Source organism: Hyperolius riggenbachi, chromosome 5 (assembly GCF_040937935.1).
Source record: "Hyperolius riggenbachi isolate aHypRig1 chromosome 5, aHypRig1.pri, whole genome shotgun sequence".
Classification (NCBI taxonomy): domain Eukaryota; kingdom Metazoa; phylum Chordata; class Amphibia; order Anura; family Hyperoliidae; genus Hyperolius; species Hyperolius riggenbachi.
The window spans coordinates 430,884,906-430,897,735 of NC_090650.1; the positions used below are offsets into that span (position 1 = coordinate 430,884,906).

Genomic DNA, 12,830 nt, shown 5'->3' on the forward strand with positions numbered 1-12,830 from the left:
GATAAGTGAAATGAGGAAGAAATCCGGTGAAAGAGGGAGGGGCAAGGGAAGAGGTGTTTCCCCTGACGGTTCACGTACAGGCCACAGGGGAGCACCCAAGAAAACCCACTCAATACCGCCCATGTTGTCCAGGACAACAACCCTCACAGATCCAAAAGAACAGGACCAGATAATTACTTGGATGACCTCTCAAGCGTCCAGCAGTGGGTTAAGCAGCACCAGCACATCACGCACGAGGTCCGAGTCCTCAGCCAGTTACAAGGAGCCAGTGGGCACAAAGCTGACACAACCGGCAGCGACACCACGCACACAACTGCCAGATAACCAGTCCGATGAATTACCTCAGGACACAATGGGATATTCGCAGGAGCTATTCCCAGGCCAACAAACTTCCATCTTTGAAAGGTCAATGGAGGAACAGCCAGAAATGTTGTGCCCGGATTCACAACCATTAACTGTGGGAAATGCACCGGGCACTGAAATACAACAAGGCGAGTCCGAGGACTTTGAAACCCAAATCCCAGAGCAAGTTGGGCAGGAGGGGTTACAATTGCAGGAGGTCGGCCGAGAAGCTCTGGAAGACGACGTTGGAGTGAGCTGCGCAGAGGTTGTTCTGGGGAGCTCTACTCCACGGCGGCGGCCCCCCACAATGACATATGACGAGTTTGAGGAGATGGAAGAGGAGGGTATGGACAATGTGGACATAGACCCAGATTTTGTTTGTGAACGAGAACATCGCCGTCGTAGCAGCAGCACAGATGAGTCTGTTGAAGAACCGACTGCTGCACGAGTTCGCCTTGTGCCACAAGGTAGGCGGCGCGCAATTTCAGGCACCACAAGTGTGGAAGTTCAAGTGAGAGGCAAAAGAGGAGCAAACAGAAATCGCCAGCAAGGCAGGTGCTCCAAAGTCTGGGCTTTTTTTGAAGACTGCACTGAGGATGTTACCATGGCGATTTGCAAGGTGTGCAAGACCCGCCTGAGCAGGGGGAAAAGTATTAACAACCTCTCCACCACCAGCATGAGCCGCCACATGCTATCCAAACATCCCACTCTGTGGGCAAACTCGACAGGACAGGGTACCAGCAACACTGCCTCCCTTGGGTTCACCAGACTCACCACCAGACCCGCCTCAGCAGCAGCAGTAGCTCAGCCATTGCGTGGTTCACAACATTTACAAACATCAGACGACGCTGACACTGTCACTTTCCGGAGTAGTGCTCTTGAGGTCTCCCAGTCTTCATCAAACACAACAACCAACAGCCCTTCAGTGTGCAGCCCTACGGTTCAGTTGTCTGTCTCGGAGATGTTTGAGCGCAAGAGGAAATTGCCAGCAAATGACCCCCAGGCCGTGGCAGTAACAGCCAGCATAGCCAAGCTTCTGGCCTGCGAAATGCTGCCATATCGAGTGGTGGAGACAAACAGCTTCAAGGGCATGATGTCAGTGGCCATCCCACGTTACGTGGTTCCCAGCCGCTACCACTTTGCGCGCTCTGCAGTGCCTGAGTTGCATGAGCACGTGGTCAGCAAAATAACCCGAAGCTTGAAGAATGCCGTTGCCTGCAAGGTTCACCTCACCACTGACACCTGGACGAGTGCGTTCGGCCAGGGTCGATACATCTCCCTTACCGCGCACTGGGTGAACCTTGTGGAGCCTGGCAGCGATTCCTCACCTGCTACGGCGCGGGTGTTGCCCACGCCGCAAACAGCTGCACCGCCGTCCCTCCCACTGGATAACAACAGCAGCAGCTACCTCTCTGACTCCTTCTCCTCCAACGCATCTCAAAGCTGTACCTCATCCGGAAACGCGAACCCAGCACCAGCAGCAGTAGGATCGTGGAAGCAGTGCAGCACAGCTGTTGGCATGCGTCAGCAAGCGTTGCTGAAGCTGATCTGCCTTGGGGATAAGCAGCACACAGGGGAGGAAATTTGGAGGGGAATAAAGGAACAGACGGATTTGTGGCTGGCACCGCTGGACCTGAAACCGGGCATGGTTGTGTGTGATAATGGGAGTAATCTCATTCGCGCTTTAAGGTTGGCTAAGCTGACACACATCCCTTGCCTGGCGCACGTGATGAACCTAGTAGTTCAGCGGTTCCTGAAGACATACCCAGGCGTGGCCGATCTTCTGTTGAAGGTGCGACGAGTGGCCAAACATTGTAGAAATTCAAGTACTGCTTCGGGGGCACTCGCCAAGATGCAGGAGCGCTTCAATCTCCCCCACCATCGCTTGCTGTGTGATGTCCCTACACGCTGGAATTCTACGCTGCACATGCTAGCCCGCTTTTGCGAGCAGAAGAGTGCAGTGGTCCAGTACATGACGGCGCAGTACCGAGGCGCATCCGGACAGCTGCCAAGCTTCTGTGGATCCGATTGGGCCAACATGTTGGACCTCTGCCAAGTCCTCCAAAATTTTGAGCAATCCACGTTGCTTGTGAGCAGTGACAACTCTTCAGTCAGCATTACCATACCACTGCTGTGTTTACTGAAGAGGTCAATGTTGAAAATCAAGGAAACAGCTGTCATGATGCAACTGGGGGAATCTGAAGGAGAAAACGATCAGCGTGATGGTACCAACATCAGGCCATCCGCCTCAGGAAACGCTGGCCCCAGCAGCTATGACGAAGAAGAGGAGGAGGAACAGCTGGAGTTGGAGCAGGAATTTCCTGCCACCACTGACGAGGGCCAGAGCGGTGCACGTTGGACTTCCACAATTCAGCGCGAATGGTCAGCAGAAGCAGACCAGGAAGAAGGTGACGACTATGATGCATCACAACAACTATCACAACGCTCACAAGAGGATGATGAGGATTCTGGTAGGACTCTGGCACACATGGCTCAATTCATGCTAGACTGCATTGAACGCGACCCACGCATTGTGCGCATTCTGGACAACACCAATTACTGGGTTTATACCCTTCTGGATCCACGGTACAAACACAATGTTCCAAAACTGCTTGAAGAAAGAGTCAGACAGGTCAAAATGGAAGAATACCAGCAGGCCCTTGTGGAGACTTTAGAGAGGAGATTGACATCCTCCCCCTCCTCTAGCCAGTTGTACGCCGACAGACTGACTTCCGCAAACCCAGGACGACCAGGAGGGCAGCAAACAACACAAGCCGCAGCTAGTGCCCAAAAGGGAATGGTATCGGCAGTGTCCTTGGAGTGGGAACATTTTCTGACACCCATGCAGCAGCAGCCTACTGAACAGCAAGCGTGCAGATCCACCTCCAACACCGATCGCCTGAAGAAGATGGTCAAGGACTACATGTCAGATGGCGTAGCTGTGTCTAACAATCCATCTGCACCCTTCAACTATTGGGTATCGAAGCTAGACACCTGGCACGAACTGGCAATGTACGCAATAGAGGTGCTGTCTTGCCCGGCAGCCAGCGTTATGTCGGAACGCTGTTTCAGTACTGCCGGAGGCATTGTCACAGATCGGCGTATCCGCCTCTCCACAGAAAATGCAGACCGTCTGACTCAAATTAAAATGAATCAATCCTGGATTGGAAACGACTACGCAACACTCCAGGACCCCAACCAAGTAACATGACCAATGAACATCTGGGATGGTTTAGCGTTTCCGGTCCCTGTTTATTGAACCTCTCATCTGTATTACATTGCATGGCGGCAAAAAGCATTGCTGCTATATCCGCACGCTTTTTGTCCTCATGCAAGGCCTGGGTTGTTGTGTCTCAAAGCGTGGCCTTCTCCTCCTGCGCCTCCTCCTGTTCCATCACGTGTGCTGCTGCTGCTGCTGGGTTAGCGTTACCGGTCCCTGTTTATGGAACCTCTTCTCTTTATTACATTTATGACTGCATGGCGGTAAAAAGCATGCTATCCGCACGCTTCTTGTCCTCATGCAAGGCCTGGGTTGTTGTGTCTCAAAGCGTGGCCTTCTTCTCCTGCGCCTCCTCCTGTTCCATCACGTGTGCTGCTGCTGCTGCTGGGTTAGCGTTACCGGTCCCTGTTTATGGAACCTCTTCTCTTTATTTCATTTATGACTGCATGGCGGTAAAAAGCATGCTATCCGCACGCTTCTTGTCCTCATGCAAGGCCTGGGTTGTTGTGTCTCAAAAAGCGTGGCTTCTCCTCCTGCGCCTCCTCCTGTTCCATCACGTGTGCTGCTGCTGCTGCTGGGTTAGCGTTACCGGTCCCTGTTTATGGAACCTCTTCTCTTTATTTCATTTATGACTGCATGGCGGTAAAAAGCATGTTACCTGTGCAAAGAAACATGACATTTTCAGCATTTAAAAGACAGTTTTTCCTTTGAAACTTTACAATCAATTTTCTCAAAAACTATAAGCTCTTTTTCAAATATTTTTTTTCCTCTTGTACCCACTCCCAAGGTGCACATACCCTGCTAATTTGGGGTATGTAGCATGTAAGGAAGCTTTACAAAGCACGAAAGTTCGGGTCCCCATTGACTTCCCTTATGTTCGGAGTTCGGCGCGAACACCCGAACATCGCGGCGATGTTCGGCGAACGTTCTCGAACCCGAACATCTAGGTGTTCGCCCAACACTATTGTGCGGTGGCTGGAACTTACCTCCGTCCCGTTGTAGGCGCGGGATGGATTTGCCACTAGTCTGGTCAGGTCCAGACCAGAGCAGCGGCACCAGAACTTCCGGCACTTGGAGCGAGACGAAGGTAAGTTCAGCCCGCTGCCAGCCGCTGCACAAGATTTAGTTCTGGAGGGGAGAGCTAGGGAGGGAGAGCCCTTAGGTGAGGGAAGGGGGGGGGGGAGATGGCCCCCCTTCCCCGCTGTCCCCACGGCTCTCCCTCTTCTCTGCGCTGCTCCCCTCCTGCTCACAGGGCTGGCCGCCCTTACGGACGCTGCTGAATTCCTTACAGAATTCACAGACAGCTAAATTTGTATCAAAAATTTAAGGAATGCCCGTAAATTTATGGGCGGTTGGCAACACTGGCACCAGGACAGAGAGTCAGGGGAATTCCAGATTTCAGAAATGTATGGTTGTCATGGGAACAGGTGATAGATCTCCAATGGGGGCTCTTGTTCCAGTGACATCTGTCTAATTTAGGTGGGATTTCCGCCCTCTTCTGGGGAATGTGCTCTGACTTCCTGTGAGACAGGAAGTGCTGAGAAGAAATCCTCTCTATGGCCTCACAAGCAGAAATAACAATTAGACTAAGGCTCCCCTTCTCTTCACTATTCAGAGCAAAACAAATTGTCAGGAGATCTATAGGTAATCGGGTTGCTATGCAGGACTGGAGCCTGGTTTTTACAGCAGCAGTTTTAATAAATGAGAAAAGTTTATTTTATCAGCCCTGCATTATATTATCTCACTTCTGAATGCTTCTCTTCCTGCATATCTTTATAGAACCTTCTCCTACACACAATGCAGCATGGAGAGGCTCAGAGGTAAAGTTTGCAGTGAAGGTGTGGAGGTGTCTGATCGGGACACACAGATCATAAAAGGACAGCCGCCCAGCCTCATAATCCAGATATATCCTGACTCTATTACTGGGGACATTGTCAGGTAAACGGATACCTTTACTGTCATGTACCACATAACACAGATTATACTTCCTGTACAAACTCCAGGACTTATTATTAAACCCAATCCTTGACTCCTCCCCTCTCCTGGCTATACTGGGGTAACACATTCCTACAGCCCACCACTCTGATTTACTGACATCCACTTCCCAGTAATATCGCCCTGAGGAGAAACTCTGTCTGCTCAACACCTGACGGTATCCCTGAAATCTCTCTGGTGTTTCTGGGCGATTGTGGCTGATCTGACCTGGATACAATTTTCATGTCATCTGATATATGTAGACCATTACGAGTTGTGTTTATATCCAGTGATATGTCTGTAGCTTCCTGTATGTTGCAGCCTCCAGTTACCCCTGCTATTATATCAGATAACCCCGTGCATAATGTGTGTGAGATGAGAGACACATCCAGATCCCGCCCATCATGTCTCTCTCTGTCCTCCTTATCCCCCTCCTCAGTGTCACACAAGTCACCTGTGTGTGATTCCTGTAAGACAGTCAGTGGGTCAGTCATGTTACACAGCTACTATGAGAAAACGCGGAAAAGCCGCCGCGTGTACTCAGAACAAGGCGGCTGATTCCGCGTCCAACGCGGCGGTTTGCACGCGTAGGCCTACATCCAGTAATATGGCCGAACGCGGAGAAACCGCCGCATGCCTTGATAGAGGTGCGGCGGATTCTGCGTCCAGCGCGGCGGGTGATTTGCAACACATGTCTGGTGTGGCTGGAACTGATAGTCCACACAGGTTCAGAAGGACGCGCGCGCGCACTGAGAGTCAGAACTTTTATGACAGCCAGAAGGGAGTCAGCTGACCAAGCCGGTCAGCTGACGATTCAGCCAGTTCCCATTGGTCCAGCACTTAGGGGAGGCGCTGGTGAGCGCTTTACTATATATACTGGGTGCTAGTCATTCTCTGGTTGTCTGCCGTTGCGATCACTACGTGGAAGCACTCAGACCTTTTGTCAGATTCTCTGTTATATTTCAGACTAGTTCCAGGGTGTTGATGATCAAGGACCTTACACCCAGATTAGGGACTTGTATTACCATTCTGTTCTACTTCAGACTAGTTCCAGGGTGTTGATGATCAAGGACCTCACACCCAGATTAGGGACTTGTGTTACCAACCTGTTATACTTCAGACTAGTTCCAGGGTGTTGATGATCACGGACCTCACACCCAGACTAGGGAATTGTATTATCATTCTGTTATACTTCAGACTAGTTCCAGGGTGTTGATGATCACGGAGCTCACACCAAGACTAGGCATTGTTTATTATCTGTTATGACCTTCTGCTTTCCTGACCTCTCTTCTGATTACTGATTTTGTACTTCGCTATATCTGATACTCCGTTGCCAAACCTTGCTTGTCTTCGGATTCCGTATCGGTCTTTCCCTCTGTATCTGATCTGTCTGTCTGTTGCCGACCTGGCTTGTCCGACCTCGAGAACTATCTCCTCTGTTTAGAGATAGTTCACAGACCTGTCAGTGACACTCCACCATTGGTGTCACTCACACTCTGGTCCTTCCCACACTCAGCCTGACTCCTCCCCTTGGGGAGCTTCAGGCCTTGGAAGGAGCCTGTTCTTTGGGCAGTATCCCATACTGCCTTGTACCCCCTTTACGGGGGCCCTCCTCAAAGTATTACTGTGCACCAAACACTCATATTACTCAGGTGTCCAGAGGTTAGAGATATATCTGATTATCGGTGATACTGCAGATCATCAATAATCGGGTATATATCTGTATTCTCGGTGATACTGCAGATCACCGATAATCAGATCCTCTCTGTGTTACAGCGATCGTTACAGAACGGCAGACCAAACCCAAATGGACGCACTGTATAGTCATGTTGAAGTCCTGACCACCGCGGTAAACAATCTTTCCGGGGCAGGTTTGAACCAACAGACCCAAATCAACCAGCTATTTGGGTCGATTCAGGAACTTCAGTCAGCTATAAACTCAGTGCGATCTCCTCCTAGCACAGACATACGTATGCCTGTACCTGAAAAATTTTCCGGTCACAGATCTGACTTCCGAAATTTTAGGAGTAGAGTGTTATCATACTTTGAGTTGAGACCTAATTCTTCAGGAACTATGGCCCAAAGGGTTATATTTATTAAGACTTTGTTATCAGGTGATTCTCAGACCTGGGCGTACAGTCTGCCTGACGGAAACTTGGCCCTAACCTCTGTAGAGGAATTTTTTAAGGCCATGGCTGTAATTTACGATGATCCAGACATTGCCTCGACTTCTGAGCGGAAGCTCAAACGGTTAAGTCAAGGCAAGGGTCCGGTGGAGGATTATGCTGCTGAATTTAGGAGGTGGTCGGTATCGGCCAGGTGGGACTCCTTTGTCCTTTTAGATTGTTTCTTATCAGGGTTGTCAGATGAGGTTTCCGATCTTATGTTGAGTCAGCCTGAACCTAAGTCCATCGATGAGGCCATTTCATCGGCCATCAGGATAGATCGCCGGCTGCGCTATCAGAGGCAGACCCGGGGTAGAAGCCTTGTGAGAATGGTATCCCACGCTGCGCCCCCTGTGACTCCACCTCCTCCCGTCTCGCCTCCACCTGAGCCAATGCAGATTGGTCGGTCTAAATTGTCTCAAGTGGAGCGGAAACGCAGGATATCAGAGCAGCTTTGTCTTTATTGTGCAGAGGGGGGTCATGGAGTACAGAATTGCCCTAAGAAATCAGGAAACGCCGCTGCCTTAGGTGTAGTTGGGGGTAATACCCTAGGCATGCAATTTTTACCCCTAGATGATAAACGTTTGCTTCTTCCTTGTACTATTTCGTGGGAGGATAAGTCTGAGGTCACTGAAGCCTTCATTGACTCAGGCTCAGCGGCTAATTTTATGGATTACGAATTTGCAAAAAAATTGGGTATTCCGCTCACCCCGGTAAAACCACCGGTTCAAGTTACGGCAGTGGATGATTCCCCTCTGCAGGGTAACAGTCCTCTGTCACAGACTCCAGAGGTGGAAGTCACTATCGGGGTGCTGCATAGGGAGAGTTTGCATTTTTTTGTGTTACACATGACAACCTCCACGATTATTCTTGGCATGCCTTGGTTACAACTTCACTCCCCTCGGATTGATTGGGCCACTGGTCAGCTAATGAGCTGGTCTTCCCATTGCTTTCATCATTGTTTAGGGAGGGTAACCTTGGGTCAGACCAAGATTCACATGGAGGGAGTGCCGGATCAGTATTCTGAATTTTCAGATGTGTTTTGTCCTAAATCAGCCGATAAACTTCCTCCACATCGCCCTTTCGATTGCCCCATCGATCTCCGGTCTGGTTGTATGCCCCCTAGAGGTCATCTCTACAATTTGTCTGGGCCGGAAAAATTGGCCATGCAGGAGTACATCCGTGAAAACTTAGCTAAAGGGTTGTGTAACGCTCCGGCCGTCTTTCAGGAACTCATTAATGAGGTGTTCTGTTCAGGGAGGTTTTGGGTAAATTTGTCCTGGTATATCTGGATGATATACTAATCTTCACAGATAACCTCTCAGAGCACAGGGCTCATGTCAGATTTGTGCTGCACAAGCTAAGACAGAACATGCTTTATGCTAAATTGGAGAAATGCATTTTTGAGGTACCATCTGTCGCTTTTCTGGGGTACATAATTTCTACCTCTGGCCTTTCTATGGACCCTGCCAAAGTCTCTGCTGTCCTGGAGTGGCCTCAGCCAGTAGGACTGAAGGCCCTCCAGAGGTTCTTAGGGTTCGCAAATTACTATAGAAGGTTCATAAAGGGGTACTCCACAGTCATTGCACCCCTCACCAGTCTCACAAAGAAAGGGGCAGATACCAACCACTGGTCCCCCGAAGCTTTGGCTGCTTTCTCCACTCTGAAAGAACTGTTTTGTTCTGCACCCATCTTGAGACACGTCGACACATCCTATCCCTTTATCATAGAGGTGGATGCCTCAGAGGTCAGGGTGGGGGCTGTGCTGTCTCAGCGTTCTGGGTTGCAGCGAAGATTACACCCGTGTGCCTATTTTTCTCGTAGGTTTTAACCAGCAGAGAAAAACTACGATATAGGCAACAGGGAGCTCCTAGCCATTAAATTGGCCTTTGAAGAATGGCGTCATTGGCTAGAAGGAGCAGAACATACGATTACAGTTTACACTGATCACAAAAATTTGGAATACATTGAGGGGGCTAAGAGAAGTCCCCGTCAGGCTCGATGGTCACTGTTTTTCTCGAGATTCAGATTTGTAATTACGTATACACCGGGTAGTAAAAACATTAAAGAAGATGCTTTATCCAGATGCTTTGAGCCAGAGACAGCACAGCCCTCAGACCCAGAGACTATTATCCCACAGAAAGTGGTATTGGCAGCCACAGAGACCTGGAAGAACTGGATGGAGACTTTAAGTCCCTTCCAGCAGGATGTTCCTGAGGGAAAGCCTGAAGGGGTAATGTTTGTACCATTGCCGTTTCGTCTCCAGATATTGCAGATGTTCCACTCCCACAAAAATGCTGGACATCCTGGGGCCTCCAGAACACAGGACCTTGTTGCTAGGTTCTGTCAGCAAAACTAGAACATACCAAGAAGCTGTTCTATGGACAAGGCCACAGGTCTCACTGACCTCAACATGTACACCACAAGAACAGTAAACAAAGCCATGTTTATTCAACATGGAAATTCTTTGTATCTAGGGCAAAATATCTTATAGATTATTAATGGAGTAGGTGTGTGTCCTGACATCACAAGGGATCTGAACCAATCGTAGATGGTTCAGATGAGGTCACATTTAACTCTTTCTGGTTCATATAAAGAGGGAGCACGGAGGGAAAAGGGGTCTGTACTCTACTTTCCAGCTATCCGGCTCTCTATGCTTCCTAGTTAGAATACTAGCTTCCTGTATGTATGCTGTAAATATATGTGATGTACATAGGACATAGGAAAGACTATTTATACTTTGAAGAAATCAAACCGTAACACAAAATGCTTAATAAACCCCTTTGAAAGGTGAAGAAGGCTGTCTCTGCTCTATCTCCTGTATGCTGTCGCTGTGAGTTGCAGCTCTGATGAGTTGCTGGTGCTGGAGCTAAAGGTGATTTATTACAGTTGGTGCCGTGAAAACCCTAGGCCAATCCCAGGTCGTTGATTGGTGATCCAGGTGGGCACAAGAGTCAGTCTAATTGAGACTTCTCGAAGCAGCGACTTACATCTCTGTGAAGCAAGCACAAGAGAACAGGAGAAGCTCAGAGCGAGCTGAGCTGGAAGAGTTAAGAGCAGACTGCGGAGGCCAGAGACAAGAAGTGCAAAGCTTATCAAGCAGAGATGAGCTCTGTGCGGAGTGAGTCGGGAAAATCCCAGTGGCGTGGTCGATGTGGGCGCCCTAATTGGAGTGGACGTACGCCACACATAGGGGAAGGAAGCCCAAGAGAATGGGTTTGGCCAGATCCCATTAGGACTTTCAGCGCATCCGACGCCTGTGAGGAAAACCTGAGGCTAGATTCACAGTGGGACGTTGCGTTTTGATGCCACGTTAAAGTCGCACCGCAAGCTTACAACGCAACGCGCCCAAAAAGTGGCAACGCAGCGTTACCGTCGCATACAGCAGATACAGTGAAAAATACAGGCAATGAAAAGTATGCTTACAAGTCATTACTGAGCATGTGCAAACAGTCCAACGCAGCTAATAACGTGTATAACGCACTGCATGCAGTACTTTTACTTAACGTGCAGCGTTAGACACCAATGCAACGTGTGCACTGTGAACAGGGCATTGATTTTTCATTGCAGTGAGTTATTCTGCGTTAAATGCTGTTTTGACGCGCGACTTTAACGTCCCACTGTGAACTTAGCCTGAGCCAAGACTCAGAGCTCGTTTCTGGTACAGAGGCCACACACCGCAAGAGGTTTTGATAAGGCGAGTATGGTGGTATACATGTTTTCTTTTACTTGTCAGTGCGGCGCCCCCCCCCTGCAGCAGAGGCGGGGGGGGGGGCTGGGTGTCTGTGTGTGTGTCTCTCTCTCTCTCATATTCTATGGGTGATATTCCTCGGAGTTTGGGAGAGAGAGAGACAGAGAGATGCTGTTGTTTTTTTACCCTTTGCCTTTCTGTGAAGCTGCAATACTGCATGTCATTTTTTACGTGTTTTTTTCGAGCTTAGTAAGGCGTGCATAACAGCGAAAATGTTTTCTTGTCCATGAGTTATCTGTTTAGTGAGGTTTTTCGTTTCGCATTCCTGAGAGAGGGATATGAAGCTGCGCTTTCGCTAGTAGTTCCGTTCGTACGGTTATGAGTTATGCCCTTTCGTGTGGGAGGGGTGATTAATGTTCGGTGTGTGTAACATTCCAGAGCGTACTTGCTGTGTGCGTTGGTTCAGAGTTTTTTTCTCAGCTGTGTGTTACATTCAGTTGTATTGTTGCAATGTGATATGCTAAAGTGTGCATGCAATGTTTTTTCTAACTGTTTTATTCTTTCCAAACATGCATAGAGGTTGCTATGGGAGATTGCATAGCAGCCATCTTGTCTGATGTTCCAGGACTCAAAATGGTGTCCCAGACTTCACGGGGGGAGGATCCCAGGCAGTCATGACGTTCTAATGGGAGAGTCTTCTGAGCCCAGGGACGAACCCTCACCCCCGCCCCCAGTGAGGGAGGGGGAGTGGAGGAGGAGAGCGTAGGAAATCCAGCAGGGCCTGTGGGAATGGTACCACCCATAGGTGTTTGCTGTTTCCTATGCTGAGTGCTGGGCTAATACAGAAGCACCCTGACGAGCAGGTGAAGCCGGGGTATGACTCCACGGAAAAAAGAAAATAATACAGAAAAAGGGTTGACCAATCGAGACGTCTGTCGGAACGTTACAGAGCGGTAATCGTTTTTCGGGTTTTTGTCCCGGACAAAGCCAGAGTTGACAGAGGTCAAGGCTGGGCAGTTTGTGCGGTTTTTGCGTCTGCGGATTGGTCAAAAGGTATTTTTTTTTCTTCTTTCAGCTCGTACCAAGCGTTCACACAATGCACAGGACTGACAGCAGTCCAAGGGGCGAGATTGCCATGTATAGTGTGACAGTGTATTTGGGGGGTGGTAGTCCTATGTTCAGTCTAGGATCCCCTACACAGTCAGGAGTCAGAGACTCCCATGCAGTTGTAGTAAACTGTCATGTGAATCCCTGGATGGGGTTCCGCTTAGTTAACAGAGAAAGCACACCTTCCTACAGGAAGTAGCTGTGTTTGTTTTTGAGGCAAGTGCAGAGGTAGTAGCATTGCCGATTGGTTCACAAATAGGACTTCCGGGAGAACTGGTTGCAATATACGAAGTCCTAGGTAAGTACACTAAAAGGGGTAAGAACATTTCAA

General features: G+C 49.4%; 1 pseudogene; it reads right to left on the reverse strand.

Annotated features, from left to right (window-relative positions):
• Positions 1 to 5,303: 5,303 nt before the first annotated feature.
• Positions 5,304 to 6,030, reverse strand: LOC137519466 (tripartite motif-containing protein 14-like; annotated as a pseudogene).
• Positions 6,031 to 12,830: the final 6,800 nt, after the last annotated feature.